The sequence below is a fragment of the Dromaius novaehollandiae genome, chromosome Z (assembly GCF_036370855.1).
Source record: "Dromaius novaehollandiae isolate bDroNov1 chromosome Z, bDroNov1.hap1, whole genome shotgun sequence".
In the NCBI taxonomy this organism is placed as follows: Eukaryota; Metazoa; Chordata; class Aves; order Casuariiformes; family Dromaiidae; genus Dromaius; species Dromaius novaehollandiae.
This window is the reverse complement of record NC_088132.1, coordinates 44,571,247-44,592,978: the sequence shown is the minus strand read 5'-3', so window position 1 is coordinate 44,592,978 and position 21,732 is coordinate 44,571,247. Positions and strand designations below refer to the sequence as shown.

Here is a 21,732-nt window from a genome sequence, read left to right as displayed (position 1 = left end):
AATTGAAGCAAACAGAGCTTAATAATCACTTGATTATTCATCATGGTTCCCCATTTCCTAAAAGCCACTGCTCTTCTTTAAAGAGATACACAGCCTCTCAGTCTGCCAAAATGACCAACATTTTATTTTCTGTATGCTATTGCTTGTGCACTAAATAATAGTGGCATAGATGAATACTTTGCCCCTTTTTAATCTGCTCAGGCACCATAAGTAGTAATATCAGACTCTTCATTCACAGGAGCAGTGTGTGCAAATCCAGAGATGTTCCCCTATCCCAAGAATATATTTTGAATTTTTGTGAGACTAAAGATATGAGTCAGTAGCCTTTCTCTCTCTACACCATATTTTTGCAGATTTACATGCTTTAGCGTTCTTGTGATCCTGTGCCTTGGGTGTCTGCGTCTTGCAAGGATTTCTTTCACAGGAATTTTTCTCCTTCCCCACATTTTTTTCCTCTGCTCCTTTCTTGTGTCTTGCAAGGATTTCTTTCACAGGAATTTTTCTCCTTCCCCACATTTTTTTCCTCTGCTCCTTTCTTGTGTCTTGCATTGCTTCGAGCTGACTAGAACAATCCTCCCCCCACCATCACCCTGCTTTGTCACTTTTCCTTAGGAACACGATCTCCTTATTTTCCAGTGGCATCTATTCCTTTGGGACCTCCATCTTCCTGCTCATCGAAACAATGAATAAACTGCATTTGATTCAGTTTTCTTTACCTTGCATTAGTTAAATCACTGTAGCCTGATTTTCTGCCTGGAAATATATATCATATTTAATAACAAATGGTATTCTTGATTTTCTTTGTCTTGTTTTAAAGATAGTAGTAAAGACATCAGTGGCAAGTAAACCAAAGAATCCTAGAGTTAGAAAGAAACAGTATTATAAGCACATACAGTAGATTTAAAATAAATTATACACAACAGAAAACAGAGAGAGAAAAGCTCCTTGTGGTATATTCTCTAGTGATTTTGCTGGTGGAGTTTCAAATGCCAAGTGTTGAATCTTCACCTTCTCTTCAGAGGCTATTTCATAATCTTACAGCTCTAACCACGACAATTTTTACTCTGACATTCAAACTACATTTCCTCTTACTTTAATCTTGTGCCATCCTTGCTAACCGTATGCCTAAACAATTCTTCTCCCTTCATGGGGTTTACACTCTTTCAGTACATGAGTTTGAATTTAATTAGAAGAAGTTTCAAATCAAAATGATCAAAACTAGTTTTGACTCTGTCTTATTGGACTAGGTTGATGTGACCTGACCCATAGCGATTTTGCAGTTATTTCCACAGAGAGAGAAAAACAATTATGTTAAGATACATGCACTTTAGCTAATGCACTAGTGAGGTCATCAGGAAAGAAAACAGCAGAGATGGCACAGGCTGTTATACCCATATCACACCATCCTGAAGAAGCAGATAGCATAATAAAAATACAGTTGAAATGTATACATTAGACTGAGTACTTCTAATAGTGAAGTCAGTGCTCATTTGCCATCCAGGACTTTTTTGTGCTTATCCTGCTGTGACACCTTTTTTTCTAAGTGACCCTGCTGACACTCATGACAGGCTAGTGGACAAGACAAACTTTTGGTCTGACCCAGTGCAGCTGGTCTCATGTTCTTAATGCAGTAGGAACATCCTCAGGGCTACTGACTGTAGTGTCTGTGCAACATGTGAAATGTTTTAGTCCAAAAATTTTTGGAAAAAAAAATCCTACATTCTTTAGATGGATTATGGCTCCTTTTCTTGAACTTCTGTAAATAGCAGAGATGAGCAAACCAAGACTGATATGCTTAAGACCAGGCTAAGGTTTATTTTAACTCCTTGCAGGCAAAGATCTCAAAGTAAATACCAATCTAAGACTGCAGAATTCCTCTGGGAAATACTCCTGATTCTGGATTATTCTAATAGTTTTACAAATGCATGTAGGCTAAATGAATGATTCCACACAACTCTGACATAATACTGTTACTGCATTTGACTCGAAGGCTTGAGCAGACTGCGTACATGTAATGCCCCAGAGAATTAATGTTACACAAACAGAGCTAGGCAGAGTTGCTGCCACAGGGAGGTTATAACCTTGTTACTATAAAATGAACCTCTAAGCATGTGCGTGTCTATCTATGTACATATATTTATGTATCTATACCTAAGTGTGTATGTGCTAAAAAGATGTGTTCTTGGACACAGAGGAAGTCACAACTGAACTCACAAAAGCAAGAATCCTCACAAATAAAAAAGGACCTTCACAGAAAGGCATGGATTTATCAAAGGGTCAGACTGCCCCTTTTCACTTCTTACCAACCTCCTCCAGAAGTGTGTAGCTTCTAGATCCCAAATGCACACACCAGATGTGGGGAGCCAGGTGGTATATGATGGGTGAAAAGGGCAGCCACTCTTCATGATGTAAACCACCTTACAAGCCTTTCCTTCTTCCACCTTCCCGCAGATGTGGTGCAGTTCCAGAGAGAGGAGCAGGGTGTCCCATCCCTCTTTCTCACCGCTCTGCCCACAGGCTGCCCTTTTCTGAGGAGTCGTTCTAAAATGAAACTTTCATTCCGAAATGCACTGCTAGTTTGTGGAGAGGTGGAGTCCTCACTAGAAGCTCATGGTCTTAATCAAGCCCAAAACGCAGTGAAAACTGGTTTATCTGAAAAGATAAAACCAGGCCAATAATTTCAAGTTGCTTCCAAATTAATAGGAGCTGTGCACAAACACTAATTGTTCAGCACATTGTAATCCACTGTCTGAGGGAAAAATAGAAAATGAGCAAATGTTCAATCTGCATCATAACTAACATTTCACATACAATTACATACATTTCATTAACAAAGCGCATATCCAGAATAGGCAGACTGGTACACATACACATAAGGTATGGTTTACAAACCATAGGTAGGAGAAAAAGATGCAAGCAAGCAGGAGACTTATATTAGGAATGGCCATTGCTGATAACATCCTCAAATGATTTCATGCTGTCTATAGTTGACTGTAAATCTTTTTACTACTTTATGGATCCAGAATTCTTCAGCCAGCAAAACAAATGTCTAAAATAAAGCACAATCATTTGGGGGTTTGATTTTTCTGCTAGATATCCAACTCCTTCTCCCTCTTTTACCTATGCAAAGAGCAATGTAGGCATTACCTGGTCGCTTTCTGAGTCAAGGCCCGTGATCTGAGAGAGATAATGTCAATTGGCAAATGTCATAATTTATTTTTGGATTTTTATCAGGTACTCTTATTTCTATATTTATTTTTCTGTATGTTGTCTATGCATTTTTCTAATTCTAGCCATTTTTTGTCAAACCATAAGCTTTCTGAGAATCTCCTACCAGAAACGCAAAGAGTTCTCTTTTCTGAATGACAACTCTAGATTAACAGGTCAACAACGTCGTGAAGAGTTCACTGGCAACGCCTCTGACAGATAGACTGCTCTGAGTTTTAAAAGCTTCCGTGTACATCTGGCAGAAGGACTGGGCACTACATAAGACAAAATTTTCTAATAAATCTTGAGGAGACTAAAGAATGAAGTGGAATTTGAGAATAAGCCCAATCTTCATGGCAGGTTGCCACTGCGCTCCCAAATGGTTTCAAAATGAAACAAGAAGAGAATGAGTGATCCTCATGGAGCAATATGAGCAGCCAGAGGAAAGGAATTAAAGGCAAAATATTTTGAGGTTGTAAGGAAATCAAATTAACTTACTATTAATGAAAGACCAAATTCGTATCACATCACCACTGGCTGCAAAGGCTTTAGCAGGTTATTGGGTATGACAGATAGCTTTGAGAACAGGCAAATCACTTCTGTGCAGTTCTTCAGGTCTGTTCCCTGTTTGCCTACCGTGGCAGCTAGGTAATGGAGATTACCTCAACTCTAAATGGGAATTAATGGGCTACCACTCATTGATAATGTTGGGAAGAGTATTTTGATTATCTTCAGCTCAGAGCAGGATGTCTTTGCAAACAGTCCAAAGCAGAATCATTAGCTTGTAGTGAACAGGGTGATGTAGTAACTAAGAAAATAATACGTAGTTTGGGTAGCCTTTAAAATTGTATTAATTTGATTTGTTTTATTAGTCTTGTCTAGAAATTCAAATTTGACTTTTTCTCTCCCACATATGGTAGATCTGTGGAAGTCTCTGCTGTCTTGAGGCTAAATAAAACAAACCTCCTTTCTTGGGGATAACTGTTAGCACTGAGACCAAGATCATGTGTTCATGGCAGTGACTTACTTCCTGAAGTCCGTACTTCACAAATACCATGACAACCTTCTGCCACAGAGCTGTGCAAAACACATTCCTACACTTCTATATCAGGACTGGTTAGACAGATAGGACACTGTCAGAGTAAAGCATTAATATGTTCCTTTGTCCCTGCTGCTGTGTCACACTAGGTCAGGAATTGGTCCTGGACACTGAAAAATGGAAGAGTTTGAGAAGTGAGGCTTGGCTAACAGTGTGATGAAAACCAATTTGGCTCTAATCTGGCAGCTGTAAATTTAACAGTGATGGCAGAATATCTAAAATTAGGAACTGGACAGGCAGGCAGACAGTTTAGAAATAGAAAAAGAGCTAGCAAGCTTCTGCTGAAGTTCTCTGACTGTGATGGATGATTATAAAACTGAAAGGAAATGATATTAATGAAGATGGCTCAATTACTTTTCTAATGTCTGTTTCATATATTGGGGACCAAAACCAGGGCAGTAAGACCAAAAACCTCAGATGTGACAGTTTTACCACATAACAAAATCCAAACAAATGGACAACTAATGAGGCTGGCAAAGGTACTGTCCAAACCAGAAGATGGTAGCATTAAGTCAATATGGTGCATTTTTGGCTTTCAGATGAAACTGCTTGATGAGCATTAAGTGCACTTGCTCTGTGTATAAAAGAATTGACATGAACCCTGCAGAAATGGTCAGCAACAGGTCATTAATGAATCTAAGTATATAGAGTAAACCTTAACAAAAGAAAGAAACCTTCGGATTTATCTGAGTTTTCTCCCATTATCCCCACACTGGGATGTGGCAGTATACACTTTGCTTATGCCATCTGCGTAAGTGAGAAACTCAGTCCAGCGCTCCAGGCACTGCTATATTAAATATTGATGGGAATTCACTGTATAGTAGATTTTTCCTTCCAAGGAACTGATAAATAGTTAATGAGGAGTTAGGCAGCTGAGTCCATCCTGAATGGGTAATTCCTTCAGTAACAACAGTTTGTCCCTTGAGGGTTCATTTTTCCCCCTTGTACAGGAAAATATAATTTTGTTATATATTATAATTGTAATATAATAAACTCAGGGTTATTGTTTTGTAACCTAAATATATATATATGTATTGATTGCTGGCTTCTGAATTATCTGAACACCTTTGGAAATCTTTCCCTGCTCATAAATAAACAATGAACAAGTAGCTAGTCAGCATCTGTCTGATGAATTACAGTGTTTGAAGCATCACAGTCAATGTCGTCTAGTCAATAACAGAAGCAAAAAAGATACCAGCCTATCAGGCACAAAATGAGTCTCTCTAACTTTTACTCATTTCTTCCTCCTAGCCACGGTGAATAAATATACCCTAAAACATTCTGAACTGATGCTACTACCATGGCAAAAGCCAGCTGTTTGCCCACTGTGTATTTATTGGCTGTCACTTGGTCAAGAAGTCTGCTTCTTTGTTAAAAAAAGAGAAAAAATACTTTCTTTTGTGCTTAAAGAAGGTGCCAGCAGGAGCTAGAAGCCTTCTATCTATCTACAGAGAAAAAGCGAGGCAGGCAACACTTCCTCTAGAGCACACTACTAATGTGCCTCAGTCAGGCAGTGAAAGGGGAAAGCAGCACTGCGAATCCTCGGGAACATCCAAATCTGGGAAAAGCATGTGCTGTGCATGTTGTTTCTCTTCCGAATCTGACCCCTAGTGAGTTTTGACTTGTGACTTGCATTAGGATAGGGAAGGTGAATGCTCACAAATAACGGTCTGGTGCTGCTTTGAGCTGGTGCTCAAATCTAATCCAAGTAAGCCTTTGCCTGTTATAGCAGCTCAGTAGCACAAGCAGAGGCCTAGCTCCAGGTAGACCAGGCAAAAGAAAGCGTGTAGAGACTGCTCAAAACTTGTTCTGGCTTTCTGGGTCACCTGTTATGAGTGGGTCCAACTTTTCAAAGTGCCTGTAAATATCTGTTCTGGAGACAGAAATAAGATCATCAGGTCGTTGCTCTAACATTTCTAAAATCAAATTAACATTTCACAGGTATTTTAAGAGAAATTATATCAAAGAATGTCAAGGTTTTTTGGTCTAAGGTTTGGGGGGGAGGTTAAGATATAATATATACCAATTAATTTTTATGTAGGTATTTTAAAATTTTGCTAGAATAGATAGACAAAGCCAGCTCAGTGCACCAAACAACAATATTGCTGACAATGCAGTGTACCAAATAAAAGACTGCCTCGTAGAAGCTAAATTCTTTTTCTTCTTTTTCTTATAGCTAGGCCACCTTTACTCCACATTACCCTAAACCATCATAAAGCATGATCTACTCCAATGCACAAATAACACTTGCTAATTCTGCTATAAAAGGACAATCCTGAATATAATGCAAAACCCAAACAGACTTTGCAATGTACATTAGCGAGATCCATAGCTGAGGACTGTTGGAACATAAACATTTCATAAAATAATAAATCAATATTATATTAAATAAGTAAACCTGAAGATGGACAGCCACTTCTCAAGTTAATAGGGGAAAAAATTGTCTGGCTTATGTTTTTATGTTCTACAAATAAACCTATTTTCCCAAGAAAATATATTTGAGTATTAAGAAGAAGAACTTCTCTGAATATAGTGGAAATATAGTCTTCTAGTCATTTAGGCACAAAAACCTATCACAAAAGAAAATGGGATACTGACTATTTCACCAAAACAGGCACAGAGAAATATAAAATGTGTATTTTACGTCCAAAAGGCCCTCTGTCCCCAAGGGAATTTATCTGAATGGAAAGAAGCTTGTGTTTGTCACTAACAGTCCATAGGAGTTTGGGTTGTCACTACAGCTATTGATCATGCTGACAGCACCCTTTTACCAAAAGGCACTGCTTTTCAGCCTGCTCCTCAGCTTCCCCCTGATCTACGAATAGAAGAACAATGTATGCCATTTTCCATCAGTGCAGCCACTCTCCCCTCTTCTGCAAAGCTTTTGTCTTACTGAGGCCTTAGTCAACTTTAACAGAGAAAGGGGTAAATTTGGCTTTTTTTTTTTTTTTTTTTTTTTTGCCTATACTGCTTCATAAAAACCATAATTGTATAGAGAGTAACCTAATTACCTAAGAACCAGAGCACAACAGAGGAGGCTGCAAACAGCTGCCTGCATCAAGACAGTATATGCAACAGGCAGGGTCCTAGCCTTACCCTTTGGTAATGCCCTATAGGTCCTGCTTTGAGTCACAAAGACACGAATGTAAGAACATGAAATTAGTCCTGCTAGATCAGATCAAGCCACCTAGCACAGAGTCGTGTCTCTGCCAGTAACCAAAAGCAGATGCTAAGGGAAGTTACTTAAAAGGACAGTGTAAGCCTGTAGGATGCTTCCTCCGTGTTGATACATTGCTCAGATCAGGATATGAGAAAGGCTGAAGCTTCCTCCTGCACCTAATGTATGAGGAACAGATGCCAGACAAAAATGAGACTTGTTTACTTTTATCAAAGTTCCTATTAAAAAGACTTAATTCATCAAAGTAAGACTGAAGATTGCCTGATGAAAATAAGGTGATAATGCTCCCCTGTGTGTGACTTCATGCAATTTAGAAAGGAACATCAATAGGCCAGGAATGGCAGCCAAATCAGTCTGCAAACCACAGCAACGATGACAACAGCCCTTGAAGAAACTACTTCAAGGATAGGTTTGCCTGGATAAAAGGTCAAGTTTCTAGTAAGTCTTCGCAACTCCTTAATTAAGTTGGGAGAAGCAATCAGCTTTGAATGGGCACCAGCAACCGTTTAGCGAGAGGAAGCTTTCCTTTATTTATTTGGTGGGATGAAAAATACAAACCATCAGATCCTGGGTACAATTACACTTACAGAGTATATAGCTAAAAAGTGGCTATTTTGAACAGTTTGACTGAGAAGAGGGAGAAATGTTTGAAGAGGTTGTTGTTCTTTAACAGGTGCTTGATGCATTGGGCTGAAGTGAAGAGGGTAATAATTATGAAAGACTTGTTAGAAAGTCCACCTGAGACAACATGGACTGGAGCAAAACTCACCCATCCTGACAGCTCTTGTGATGGGCAACACAGACTAAGCCACCAGAGAGAATAGCGTGGCTATAACTAAATACTAGAATGGAGCAGTTGTCATTGAGACAGATGCCAAAAAATGTTATGCGGAAAAAAGAGGGACTGAGATAGAATTTGGGGAGTAATGGCTTTGGCAGAGAGGTATGCAAATACCAGTGTGATGGACATCTCACTAAGGAGAATGCTAGGAGTTGCTACTCCTGTAATTCAAGTACAGCAAATCACACGGCTCAAACAAGGCTCATCCAAGAGTACCAAAGGAATTAAAGTGTGAAATAGCAGAGACACCAATAAGGAAGCTGAATATAATGGCCAGTAAACTTAGAGCATAGGAAGAAAAAGCTATTTTGCCTGGTTTGTAGTCAAACTGTAAAATTCATCGTCAGAGTGGGGTCACTGAATCAAACTCAGACTACAAGGTAAAAAGGGTTGGTTCATGCTGTGGCTTAGTGATAACTCTGTGGTTATTCAAGCGGCAGGTAATCTGCTCGCGGGTTTTAGCACATAAAGATTTAAGGTGGAAAGGAAAGGAGGTTAGAAAAAAACAAGTGACATGCCACTCATAGTATGGATGGCTGGTACATTGTAAGATTTGCCATCCTCTGTAGAATCAAAACTGGCCATTCCCAATGACCAATGGCTATTTTTGATCGGTCAGACTGGTCTGCTATAACAGATTATTTGTTCTCCTTTAGTATCTTTCTCTGTGAAGGCTCTGATCCTTGATCAGCTTCTTGTTCAGCTTTACTACAACTAATGTATTTCTGTGACAGAGGCTGCTGACCAGTGAACTGACTCTGCTCAGAGGGGAAAGCATTCAGAGGCTTACCTCTAGTGTCTCTGCATTAACGCATGGAGCTTGAGCAGCAGTCAAGAAGAATTGCAAGGTCATGACTGGTCACGGGCTACAATGTGAACACTGTCACAGAGATTTGATGGGACAGCTTGTGTGGTAAGGGCTGTCGTAGATGGACACAGGATGTCTAGAGAGGAAAGAAGAGGAAGGAGACTTGCACCCTGTGTAAAGGAGCTTCTTGACTGCACAGAGCTCTAGTATAAAATCGGGCACTTGTCTGTATGTGGTCTTTGAATGGAGACCAATTAACCCTGGGGATATTGTGTAGAAGGTGTGTGCAGACCACTTCACCAAAAGGATGAAGTGGATGAGACTTCCTACAAGCAACAGGAAGAAGTCTCTTGACTGTGGGCCATCATCTTCAAGGAGAATTTCAACTGCATCCTGCTTGGCCTCCTGCTCACAAGCAGGGAAGAACTGATGAATGTGGCCATAGCTGGCAGCCTGGGCTACAGTGACCAGGAGACAACTGAGCTCAGGATCCGGAGGGAGAGTGGGGGGTCGTGAGTGGCAGAGCTAGGTCTCTGGATTTCAGAAGAGCAGACTTTGGCTTATTTAGGGAATTACTAGGAGAATGATTGATTTTTAAAGAGAATTTTATAGAGAGTTCAGGAACCATCCCACTGTGAAGAGAGACTCCGGATTTCAGCTGAAGGCCTGCTTGAGTAAGTAAGGAGCTTCTTTGTGAACTAAGATGCAAAAGGAAGTGTGCAAGAGGTGGAAACAAGGGCAAGGCAACAAAGGAGAAGTATAAAGACAGAAAGAGTTTAGAAAAACTGTATCACATGTCTCAGCCACCTGTAGTGACTGGATACATTATGAAGTTTGTCTGTTCAAGTACTTAGGAAGAAAATTAAGAAGGCCAAAGCTCAGGTGGAGATAAAACCAGGTCTGGACTTAAATTCTGTAAGTATGCTAGTAGCAAAAGAAAATTCGAAGAAAGCAGGGACCTGTTGTTGAATGGGGAAGACATCCTAGTGAGGATTGAACATTTGGAAAAACTTTTTCACAAAGAGTAAAAGCGCAGCACTGGAGGGGGCATCCAGAAAGGCCGCAGATTCTCAGCCCTTGAAGGGTGTTCAAGACTTTACTAGGCAAAGTCATGCCTGACCTGATCTCCTCTTGGCGATATTTTTGCTTTGGGAGAGAAGTTGAACTAAGTGACTTTCAGAGGGCCCTTCCACCAAGCACTGTATGAATCGATGACTACCTTAAGCTTAAGCACATTGTATTTTTCATATGCTATATGTATCTGATTTCCACTGCATCAGAAAGGGCTAGTTTAGATTTAGTCCAGAAGCTACACTTCAGACCGATTTTTCACATATCCTTTGCCTTAAAGGAAAGACCGGCAGGGGAGTTATGCTTCCGTAACTTGGCAGGAGACCTATAGTTTAGGATAAGCCCTATTTTCATGCTAGTTTGTCCTGTATCACCTTTGCCAAGAAAAAGTGCATGTTTTGCTTTGCAATGTCACTTCATTTGAGAGGATAGCCTTGAGTTAGTAGCAGCAGTGAAGGTCAGGAGATTAGAGAGGAAAACTAATTGCATGCTATAAACACACCACATATACTTCATTCTGCACGAGGGCTTTTATCAGCTCTTGTTTTATCAGAAATCAATCCATCCCTTCACAGTTTACTTGTTCATGGGATAAAAAATTAGAGTTTGCAGTAGTAAATATGGAAACTATAGCTATAATTCATCAGTCCTTTTATCTCTGATAAGCTTGCATTATTCACCATAGAAGCTCCATGTATCTCTCATTTTACCAGAGAATGTGACATTTATTTCTATAAACCATTTATACAGATAAAGGTACTCACAAAGCTGAGTCTGCAGACATACCTTGAATGACTTCCCAGTGCAGTTGTACTGAAAAGACCTGGTCCGTTAGAGCTTCCATAGCTTCATCTAACTAAGAAATAAACCTTAAAATAGCCAGAAGTCGTCTCCTTTTTGGGTCCTATAAAGTAGCAAACATTATGGCTGTATTTGCTCTCTGAATCCGTTAATGGCCTTTGTCTTCAGTACACAGTTTCCTCCAGCTTCGGTCAGAAACCCACACGTAGCTAGAACACAGCCTTTAAACAACAACCTTTGGTTTTCTTTCATAGTCATCTAAGCTCAAAACTCAGGGGAAACATGATTAACAGCAACAAGAAGATTCAGGCCATCCTCCACACTTCACACAAGGAACAGTCAGAAGACTGTTATTTACCCAGCATCATAGGAAATGTCTGGTGCTCCAGAAATGTGGAGAGGGGGAAGCAGGTCCATGCTCTAAGAAGCACATAAGAAAAGAGCAGAAGAAAGAGCAAACAGAACAGAGGGAAGGGGGACAGAGAAAGGCAGAAAACCTCAAAGACTAGGCTTTGCTTGCACGGTGGCAGGGCAGGAAAGCCTGGAGGTCGGGGTGCCGCGGGAAGCTGCATCCCAGCCCTGAGGAGCGGGAGGCTCAGATTTCCCCAGCTGGGCGAGGGCTCTGGGGGACCCACGTGCACAGAGAAAATCGGCAAGGTGCGACCCCCTCCCTGGCTGTGGGGCACGGGGAAGGAGCGTTAGGGGGAGGCAGGGAAGCCACCAGCACCCTTTCCGCCGCCTCCCCCAGCCCCTGCTCCGGCCCCCGGGTCCCGCTGGACCCAGGCCGTGGGGATGCCCAGGGAGCAGCTGTGCCGTTCGCAGGGGCTGGGGTGCGCTGAATGCGAGCGCGCTTCTTGCAAAACATGGAGAGGGGTGAGAGCGGGACGGTGTCACTGACAAACCCGCTATCGCTGCCCAGATCCTGTGCCTCACCTGTCTCCGGCTGCCGACTGCTTTCTTACTTCTTTCTGTCTCTTCTGATGCCTGCTGCTGGCTTTTCTTTCTGTATCTCTTTTTTTTCCTCCTTTGGAGGTTAGGAAAATGCAGTCATTTCTTTCAGAGCATTGCCTTTCTTGTCCTGTAGTGAAATAAAATCATACTGAACCAAAAGGCTTTACTTGGAGTTCGGAGAGGAATTAAACACACCAGTTTTAACAAGAACATGCATAAACATCCCCAGATTTTGTGTACTGCAAAAGTGAGAATGCTTATTCATGTTAAGATATTGACAATCTATTTTAAAGGTAGGATACATACCACTTTGCAGCTTTCATATACGAAACGTTTCTCAGAACTCTAAGCATCTCTCAAAGCCAGCACTGCATCTATTCCTCTTATCATCCTAACTGCCTCCTTTTCCTTGCAGTTAATGCATATAAACAACTGCCTTAAACTGCATTAAGTATTATTTGTGTACAGTTTTAATGGGGCAGAAAAATGTCCTAACTTTGTCAGTGTGTTGCTGTGTTGCTGCTGATTTAATTAGTGTATATTTGCAAACCAGTAAAGCACACACGATATCTTCCTTCTGTCTCCTGCCTGCTCTCTGTGTCTGTTGACAACAACACATGGATAATACTGGAGCTGCTAATTCTCTGCTTGTAGTGCTTAATGCTCTTGCCAGCACACTCATTACTAGAAAGAGACCGAGGATCAAACTCATCCCTAGAGTAATCCAGCGTAGCACTGACTGAAGTCAATAAGAGTTGTGCCTGCCTATGCCAGAGCTGTATTTATCGCTGAAACTGTCTCCAGCCCAGAGATGCCTGCTCTGTTTATTCTGTCCCGCCACATCTTGTATTATCAGGAGAGAGTAAGACGCAAAAAGTTTACACTGCTGTTTTAATGTCTGCCAATAACAAGGCTGGAGATTCACAGCATTGAAACCAATCCGTTCAGCCAAGGCTACGCAGCTGCACAAAGTGCTCCGTCTCAGCGCTGCAGCCGACTGTGCCGTGCAGGGGATCCTTCAGGACGCTCTCCGAGGCTGCGCTAGCAAAGTTGGTAATATGCAGCCTGCCTTACTTGCTGACTTGCTTAAAAAAAGAAAATTAAATACATTTCTCATATGGCTGGATTGTGGAATTTTTCCACACCATTAAATAAAATGTTGCTCTAGTTTATCAGCATTTTCAGAGAGAAAATGTTTCTTAAGTTAAACTAACGGAGCTGTGTGGGACATTCTGCTTGTGCACACTGTATTTTTTTTCTCTAACACATATAATGTTTCTTCTATTGTGCCAGCAACTTATCTAAGGTAGAAAATTGGTGGCTTCTTCGTCTCTTACCAGCATAAATCAAGAGTCATCCTTCTGAACTCAGTAGAGTCAGAGCAGCATAAGGGAAGAGAAAATCATGTTCTGTCTGATCCGCCCTGTAAAAAAACAAATGGCAAACTTTTATTATGAACAGCTGAGTTACAGAAAGCTATTTTTAATGTACTTTGAGTGACAGAGGCTGGGACACACAATATCCGTAATGTTTCAGGAGTAATTAAGAAAAACAGTTGTGTGTGACATGCATCTTTTGCCAGCAACAAGCATGAGAAAGAAGTTCTTTCAAACAGTAGGATCTCTTTGTTCATGTATTATGCACACACCTGGGTATGCACGTAGGTTAATGGCAGGGCAAAAGGAGTCTTAGTGCAAACGTGATAGCCGGAGCAAAGCAAATACAAAGGAAAGCTATACTGACAGACAGACCGAAGGGTTTAATGTTAGCCATTGGAGCTGCTGGAACTGATACTTTGAGCTAGGGTTTCTTAACATTAAGGCTTCCTTCTCCTTCTTCCTGAAAAGCCTATTACATAAGTCTAGTTATTGGGTTAGACTCATTTAAAATCCAGCCTTGTGTCACCTATTAAACTAACAGCTGTAGATTTACAGATGGATGAATTACTACTAGCTTCGAAGATGCCTGATTCATGTAAAGGGATTGAGGTGTTGTGTGATGTTTGGGATTTTTTTTTTTATTGGCTTATCCACAGGAGATATACTTTGCTAGACACTAACTCAGATGGCCTTTTTGTCTCAGTCAGAAATTTTCTATTAAAAATAAAAAATGATCCTAACAGGGAGATACCAAACATCCATCACATAATCTCTGGGGTCCCTTCAGCCAATTTGAAAGTCAACATTGGAAGAGGTAATTTTTTGCTGTTTGTTGCAGTCTGATCTCCTACTGTTGTTTAAATTGCACCAACAGATGAGAGTTTTAAATTAACTGAATAGCAAAATGAAACTATTGTATATGTTTTACATGATTTGCACTGGAAATGTGATTGTGTAAAAAAAAAAAATTAAGTGCAAGGGGCTACAAGAGGGTTTCCTTAACACACAAAAATACAGAGATACACATTATACAACAAAAAATGTTCTCACTGTAAATTCTGGCTTCAACAGGTCTGAATCTCAACCATTTTAGAGGTTATTAACATATTCTTGGTGAAAGATCTGCTTTTGCTCCTGTGCAACTCTACATGAGATATAGATAAATTATGTACATCTATGCAGCCCAGGCTATGCGCATGCACGTATGTGCACATGAACATCCACACCCATACTGAGATCTGTGTGTATTTTAATGTGGTATTGTGCCTGACAGGACACTCAAAAAGAAAACACGAAACAATCTGCTCTTAAAGATGCTTGATGAAATCATTATAATGAGTTGCAAGGGTTTTGGCACTGTTCTCTGACCAAAATATAATCTCCAACACAGTCCTTACACATTTTGAAAAAAAATCAGTCTGCTGAGTGAGGATTTATTGTTTTAGAATCAAAATTTTTATAGTTCTTCAAGAGGAGGCAGAATTGTGGATGATTTTCTTAGTATTTAGAAATGCCCAGGGGAAAATGTTAGTCTTACAGGTGATCCCAGAGAAACAAGCCCAGTGAGACAGCATTGCAGCATGCACCAACATAAAGCTCATTAGCTCAATGCTGCTGTTATTCATTTCGAGTCTGATGAAGAAACCACCAGAGAGTTCAGCTTTATACTTTGTTTAGGATAAAAGTAACCTAAAATCATTCCAATGGCTCGTTGTAATCACATGTGCTATATTCATTTTAAAATATCAAAATCTCTGGACTGCAGCTGACTTGTATCAACGTAGCCAACTGCAGGGAAACCACACCAGAACGTGAGGACTCGTCCTTGCTAGAAAACCTCAAATCTTGTAAAATTAATGCAATGTTCATAATGAGTTAACAGAAAATATAAACATGCTAAAATGACTTTCACTGAGCTCAAAGCTCACCCCAAGTGAAGAACAGTGCCAGACTGCCCTTCAGTGAAAGCAGTAGTGTTACAGAATAAAGAGATATTCTCCCTATTCCGAAGAGCAGCTCAGTGCAGCCCTGTACGAAGCAACAGATTTCACCTTCGCAGAATTACAGCATGCCAAACAATTTGCTCGGGAGGTGTCCCGAGACTCCCCCGTCCCAGCCTCCTTGCTGACTGTAAAACAGCAACCCTGGTAAGCAATCAGAAGGGGGAGGCTTAATTGGGCCCCCGGGATTTTGTAGTCTCAGGGCTCCTCTGGAGCAAGAAAACAGTACGCGGGCCCAGCTTTCCGCACGCTAGGGCAGGTGCTGTGCCCGGGGAGGCTTCCTTAGAGAGCTGATGAAAAAAACCAGTCTACTTAGAAATTTAAACTTGTGGCTCATGACACAGCAACTTTTCTGTTTTTCTCCTATGCTGGTTGATTTTCACTTTTAGCAAGGAAAGAGAGGCATCTGTTATGTATTAAATACTCATTTCTGGGTAGTCAGTATTGTCTGCTTCACATTTTGTCCAGTTTTAAGGGGGGGGAAAAAATATTCTTTTGTATTTCCATGTGGGTTTTTGAGGCTTCCTCGGCAAGCGGAGCTCCATAAAAAACTCGGCTGTAAAAATTAGGAGATGTTGGATAAGGGCAAAGTTTGGCCTTATATGGCTGTTAATCAAGTATTCCTGTGAAGCAGGTCCTTTTGGAGTTTTTTTATGAGCGGAAGTTCAGTACAGAGAAAATGATGTCAGTAATCTTGGGGTAACCTGAATTGACTATGCCAGCTTTTCTGTTTCCTTTAGTTCCTGGACAGTAAATCTGATTTATTAAGTTGCTCTTTTGCATGGTTACAGTGACACAACCGGACCTTTCCCAAGTGCTGCAGTCACAGCAGCGCAGTGTCCGTTCCCATTCAATGCTCAGCGCTACGCTGGCGTTCAAATACTTACTCCAACAAAATCACATTTTTTTCAACAAATCAAAAAAATCCCACAAAAGGGAGCTGGGGGGGAGGAACAGCCAAGCCCTTTAGGACTTCCCTGAAGCGTCTAGGTGCCGCACCAGCCCTTCGGAGGGGTTGGCAGCAGGAGACTCTGGCAGAGACACGTTTGAGGCCGGGAAGTGCCTGTCCCCGTCCCCAGACACCAGGCTGCGGGCCAAGGGGCTGCCCCAGTCCCCGCGGCACGGAGAAGGCGCTCCAGCCAACTGCGGATGCACTGCCCAACTCTGCAGCTAAAACAGCTGATTAGTTGGGAACGGTGGCCAAAGTCTTTTTAAAGTATTATTTCCATTCTCCCTGACTGCACTTCACGGTGGACACACGTTGGCTGCGGGGATTTCATTTTTTGGAATTTTAGTTCACGTCAATTTTTGGCCAGCTGTGCTTGGCAATATCTCTTTAGAATAATGTTCCCTTCTTTGCCAACTATTTCTCTATATACGGTCGTTGGAGGCAATTCCTCAGAACAGTTTGAAAGAAAAAGAAAAAAAAAAGAAAAAAAAAGGGAATAAAGCCACCCAATAAAGGAACACAAGGCACATCTATGTCAGAAAACTCTTGTTAGTGATTTCTGAACCACTTCTGTCACTGAAATTTAAAGCAAGAATAACAAAACCCTACTATAAAGGAAGACTGAAACATTGTTTCTCCTTTTTACCACTTTGTATTATCATGTCACTCTGATTCAACTAAAGCTGCAGAGAGGGAGGGAACCACATTCTCAATCCCTCTGATTTTTGTAGCAGACCTAATTTTAGATCTGTTGTGTCAAGTTTTTCTAAACCTGTCAGTTTAATTTGGCAGATGCAGGTTAATGGAGACCTACTGAAAGCAGGGTGAAAATCTATCTGGGTAGCAGAACATAATTCACGACTTTCACAGTGCAGCAGTAAGGTAACAGATAAATGCCTCTTCCTTGAAGCTGTAGCAGGAAGCCATAGACAGCAGTACCTATTTAAAAAAAAAAAAAAAAAACCTAAAAAAGGAAAAAAAACGTTAATGGCCATGGAAAGAAAAAAAATGCTGCTACATGAGATGGTTCCTTATCTTCAAATTCTGAAGTGGCAGCTGCAAAAAAGATCAAGACAGGTAGTGCAGCAGAAGGCAAAGGCTTAGGGACAAAAGGCATTAAATGGAAGCAGAGCACTCCAGGCTCCGTGATACAAATCAGCAGTGGCGGAAGAAGCCTTTCAAGAAAATAATTTAATATTTGTTAAATAATTTTTAAGAATTATTACAATATTACTTAGCTCACTTCAGCCCCAGACTGCCAGTGAGTCAGGAGTCCGGAAAATGCTGTCCTGACTGGACACAGGTCCATTTAGGTAACTTAACACATAAATCTAATCTATAGAGAGCTGAGGGATATTCAACTTTCTAATTAAATTATATTAGTTCTACAGTGATTTTCTTTCTGGTAAAAAAACCTGACAAGTGAAAGTTCACAGCAACAGAGACCATGGTAGCGACCCTGAGGGACCCGTCGAGGCAGCTGAAATCCTCCGTTTCCCTATAGGATCCTGGGGGAGCTCCCCGCAGCACTTCATGCTGGTCCCCGAAATTGCTCTTCAGAGGGGCTTGGTGCTTCCTGCTGCATCTCATAAGGAATGAAGAGGAATTTAGGCCTTTTAAGTTCTTAAGGGGCCAACTTCCCTAGAGCTCTCCTCTTTAAGACAGTCTCACAGTCAGCAACGTACGATCATGGAACTTGCTTGTGAAAATGAGCCATCCTCTCACTTGTGATGGTGCACGCTGAAAGGGCTTGTGGAAAAGAAAGCCTGGAGCGTTTACCTTGCGCACAGCCAGGGCTTGCCAGACGCTGCCGTGACTCACTCTGAGCAAGCAATCGTGGCCGCATCCGGCAGGTCAGTGCAGCGGGGAAGGGAGGAGCCTCCCTCCTACAGCCACGTCATGCCAATTGCACAACTAAATGTTGTAAAAGTCAGCCCGTTTAAGTTTCCTAAGAGTGAAGAAGTTATGTGTATACTCCTACTGCTCCTTCCTAACTAGGTTTTTGTTTATAGAGGATCACTTGCAGGACACTGCTAGCTGGCAAGGAAGCAAGAGTGACCAGCAGCCCTCTGCAGGCCCTAACTATGTGTTTGTCAATTCTGGCCTTGTATAACTTTTCTCTATGGCGAAAAGGTACCTCAGTTAGAAATACTATTCTTCATATGTCCAAAACTGGGGACTGAAATGACTGAAAAGTCACCTCCTCAGGCAGAGGCAGAGCACCTTCAGTGTACTGTGAAACCAAAAACCACTACAGCAGAGAAGCAAAACACAGGTGTACCAATCCTTCCGCTTTTGGCAGGGAACTACCCTCCCCATGTTTAGCAACTCCAGAAATCCTGGACAAATGCACATGCACTGAGCACCACCATTGCATGTTAAGCACTAACATCAGCGGGGCCTGGGCAGGGTGACTGCACGTAGGTAATATGTATAAAACAGACTCATCAGGTCTGTGACTTTTGGACCATTATTCATCTGCTTACCATGAAAAACTCTGTTTAGACTATTAAGAATTATGGCAGCTTTAATTTATTGATATGGTTCTACTGCAGCACAAAATCAGCATCGGCACAATGTGAGGCGCTTCTAACGTATCGATTAGCAACACCAATCAATGAAAGAAACTCCACTTACTAAGAGAAGTTACATTCAGATGAAGGCTATTTGAGCAGGATTTGATATGTATCACATTCATTCTGGGACTGGTTCAAAACTCACTGGAATATTTTTAGTTAACGGTGTGAATCATAGAATCATAAGGAAAAGGGCTGGAGGGGACATCCAGAGGTCACTTTTCCACCCCCCTGCCCTAAGGCAGAAACCCTGGGGGTGCTAAGCATTCACCAGTGATTATCTCTGATTCTGTGAGAAGTTTGCCTTTCAGACACGCTAAAGGGCAAAGGCCACCAAGAACAACTCTGATCCGTTGTACCATGCTTGAGACATTCACTGCTGTAGGTTAAGGGTCAGGGTCTATCCAGATTATTTTCCATTGTTGCTTAAAAAGGAAAGGCCCCTCTGAATTCTAAGAAACCACTTTAAAGCCTTGGTTTAACAGCACAGGATTTGCTATGCTGGATCACGGCACCCGTTCCACTGAGAGTGGTTTCCCTCCGCGTTGGATAACCCGCTTCAGACGCTTGAGAAGGTCTCCACATGCCCACGCATCACGAGCAGCGCACTGAACACATATGAGCCCATTCGGGCTTGCACAGCTTCTGTGCCATGCTTATTGCTGGCCTAATTTGCACAACTATAAATATTGTGAGCTGTCATAGGTTCATCCAGATTTTTCAAGTATGCGACCTGCCATATCAGGGAACTCTGTAGATTGGCTGCTGACCTAGAGAAGAAAGAGTTTCTTGTTTGTGTGCTGAATGCACTGGTCTAAACTTCCTTGTAACCTACTACACTGTGGGACAAAGGTAAAGAAGAGAGTCTCTAGTTTAACTATACTTTGCATAAGTGCTTGGCAATGATTTGAAAAGCTCCTTCACTTTTTCACTATCATTTCTTCATGCCTGGTTAAGCAGTCTTACTCTATGCAATTTCCTCTCTCGTCTCACCGTACCTCCTTTGTTGTCTCTCTCCGGTTTCATGCAACTCCTGCTATTGCTCTCTTTTGTGATAAAAGAGTCTTTACTAGCATCTGTGGGCCAGATGCAACACAGACCTAACCAGTTTAGTAAGCACTAAGGTCAGCTCTGGAGTCATTCTGCAGATCTCCTCTGAAAGCTCTCAACTTCCAACATATAAACAGGAGTTAAAGCAGGGAAAGGTTTAACCAAAGAGCAGTTCTAAGCCATGGCAATTCTCAATAGCTACACTTGCATTTAGAAAAGCAATTTAGGGCAATACATGGGGTTGCTTAAGCCTCTAGAACCAGTGCGACTCTTTGGGGTCCTGTAGCAGACCTGGTACGAGCTACCTGTCCTAACACAAGCTCTGGTCTCAGAAAAGTGACGAATCCCTCTGAGGATATCTGAAATGAGGTATGATCTCCATAGCTAGGCAAAGGTGAAAAGTAACCTTTTCTAAATGTTACAGTCATATTTATAGTACTAGTTTCTATCTCTTTCAAACAGACACGACTGTCTTGACTGCCAGTTGTTGCCATGGACTTAGCAATGACATATCAGCCACGACTGCATAATGTCTTGCAAATTCAAGGCTTCTCAGCAGAAATCACGGGTTAAGGTTACTTTCATAACGTACCTTATCCAGGCAACAGATCCACAGGAGGGACTAAGGCGCAACGTCTCCACAATTAACTTTCCAGCTCCTAGCGCAGGTATTTTCCTGCGTTTAAATCCTGCCTTGCAGACATGAATTAAGCACCTGAGAATAGGATCGAAAAGGTCAAAACTGTGAGGAAGCTCTGCTTCAGCTAAACAGGAAATGCTGGGGAAGAACACAGGGAGCTGGATTCATTTTAAAGGTTCACCCTTAAGTCTCTTCCAGAGTCTTCTAGCATGGCCCAGGCTTCCTGATGAAATATGGTCAGAGCCATGGGAATTAGAAAGGCTGCATTTTGAGATTCCTAGCTTTTAAGTCTTTGCACCATATTCTTTTAACTTATTTTAAAGTAAGATGTATTTATTCAAGAGATGAGATAGCTGGTTCATAAATTTATTACATAAGCCATATTTGTGATTTGTTATTAAAAAATTACCTGCCAAATTGAACCTTATTATTTTTCTATTTTCTGGAATATATGTTAACTAAAAGAATAGGTGATTTTATTTCATAATTAATAGGAATCTTTAGATAAATGCATTGCTCAATACGTCATATCTAAATTGTATTTTTTTTGCTTTAAAACACTTTACCACCATTAACTAATTAATTTTTTACAGCCCGTTTATAAATGGCGGAGTTCCATGGAACAAAAACCACCTTAATCATTCTCTTGTTATTTTCTGCCCGTTCGGGGCCATGGCATCCGAGATTGCTAGGTTCGATATACAAGTCATCTCCATGGTCAGTTATGAAAAGACTCTTCTTAAAAGAGGGCCTGATCCAGCTCCTACAGAAATCAGTAAATCCATGCTTCTCCCCTGTACACATTGTGACTGAAGAATTTAGGAAGTTATTGAGCTGATAAAAACAAATGATAAACAGGGCTGGGGAAAATCTGCTGTTACCTGAACTGGCGTTGTTGAATCACCAGCAATTCGGCATCCTGAGAGGCTGTTTCACCCTGGAGTGCTGCTTTTTCCACTTCGGAGAATTGCCACGTGGAGGGTACGTCCAGACTGAGCAACCGGAGCGCACCACGGCGAGCGGGGGATCCTCAGCCCTGGCTTGTCCAGCTCCTTCCCCAGCTCCAGCCAGGCCGTGGGGGAAGAAGGGCTCAGCCTGGTGGTCTCACGGCTTCCCCTGCCGCGGCATAGCCCAAGCGTCCTCCTCCCGTGCGCGGAAAGCAGTACCCCTGCACCCCCTCCT

At 41.6% G+C, this 21,732-nt stretch overlaps 1 long non-coding RNA gene across 2 annotated transcripts; it reads right to left on the bottom strand.

Annotated features, from left to right (window-relative positions):
* Positions 1-1,479: 1,479 nt before the first annotated feature.
* LOC135324815 (uncharacterized) lies at positions 1,480-21,713 on the bottom strand. Of its 2 annotated transcripts, XR_010386074.1 has the most exons (6): positions 21,432-21,713; positions 20,503-20,625; positions 13,294-13,379; positions 11,939-12,083; positions 10,991-11,108; positions 1,480-2,652 (listed from the first exon to the last, which is right to left on the bottom strand). It is a non-coding gene; the product is annotated as an uncharacterized LOC135324815 (long non-coding RNA). The 2 variants fall into 2 exon arrangements; XR_010386075.1 differs by lacking the exons at positions 20,503-20,625; positions 21,432-21,713 and adding an exon at positions 18,064-18,121.
* Between the last annotated feature and the right edge of the window lie 19 nt (positions 21,714-21,732).